Source organism: Oryzias melastigma, linkage group LG3, assembly GCF_002922805.2.
Source record: "Oryzias melastigma strain HK-1 linkage group LG3, ASM292280v2, whole genome shotgun sequence".
Classification (NCBI taxonomy): Eukaryota; Metazoa; Chordata; class Actinopteri; order Beloniformes; family Adrianichthyidae; genus Oryzias; species Oryzias melastigma.
The window spans coordinates 6,451,622-6,452,656 of record NC_050514.1 but is presented as its reverse complement, the minus strand read 5'-3'; the positions used below and the strand labels follow the sequence as shown (position 1 = coordinate 6,452,656).

General features: G+C 36.6%; 1 protein-coding gene across 9 annotated transcripts in view; it reads left to right on the top strand.

The window, feature by feature from the left end:
- Positions 1–1,035, top strand: part of nav2a (neuron navigator 2a) — a 235,859-nt gene that overhangs the window by 159,402 nt on the left and 75,422 nt on the right. The gene's annotated exons all lie outside the window — the stretch shown is intronic.

The following is a 1,035-nucleotide window of genomic DNA, read 5'->3' as shown; positions in this document are numbered from 1 at the left end:
GGGCTGCCACAAACAATTATTTCAATAGTTAACTAATCACAGATTATTTGTTCCAGTTAGTGGATGTAAAGCACATACCTTAAGCCTTGTGGTCTCTTATCGGATCCAGATAACCAAACCCTTATATTGACGTCTGATCCCTCCCATGACAAATGTGGACAGGATGTAGGTCTACCACAGACACCATTGAGGATAAAAAATACTTGGAAATAAAAGTTTGGCGCGCTGTCTTGTGGGGTCCAGATGACCCCACGTTTAAAGAAAACATGTCTAGGATAGCACAAAGGTGAACCAATATGAGCTTTAAACTAATTAAAAATAAAGACAATTAAGATGATAGTTTATTAAACTTTTAATGAATCGTGCAGCCTCTGTCCTTCTTTAGTTTCAGCATCTGAAACAAGGGACTATTTTTCACAAAAGATAAAGTTTTGTCTCACTGACTCAAATATAAAAAGTACATTTTATATGTAATATATATATATAATTTAAACACACAGGTTTGTTAAAATGAACGAAGTGATTTATACAACATTTTACTAAGGAACAGTAATGGAAGTCCCCAACCAATTCCCAAATTCACCACCAGCAGCATAGGCAACAGCAATGCGCTGATGCCTAGTAGGAATTCTCTTATCTTTCTTCAACATAATTAAAAGCCAGACGATCTTGGGTTTCTCCAGTTTGCATAATGGGATTAAACCATTTACCTTTAATGACTAGAAAATCATTTTACTCAAAAATGTGTAATCAATGTTTTTAAACCCATCTGTTAATGGACTGAAAGAGCTTCATTTGCCTCTCAGTCCAACAATGTTGATTTTCCTGCTGATAGTTAATGTTTTATTAATTGTGTGATGTGTAACTAATCCGTGCATTATTAAGTCTGATAGACATCAGTGAGGAAACATTCTGTTCTGCAGGGAGATGTAGTATCTGATCTAACGGATGTAAGTTAAATGAGCAGCATCATGTGAAGTGTCTGAGCTCACAGCCCTGAGGCTCACGCTGGGTTTACACTGGACGCGGAAGTGT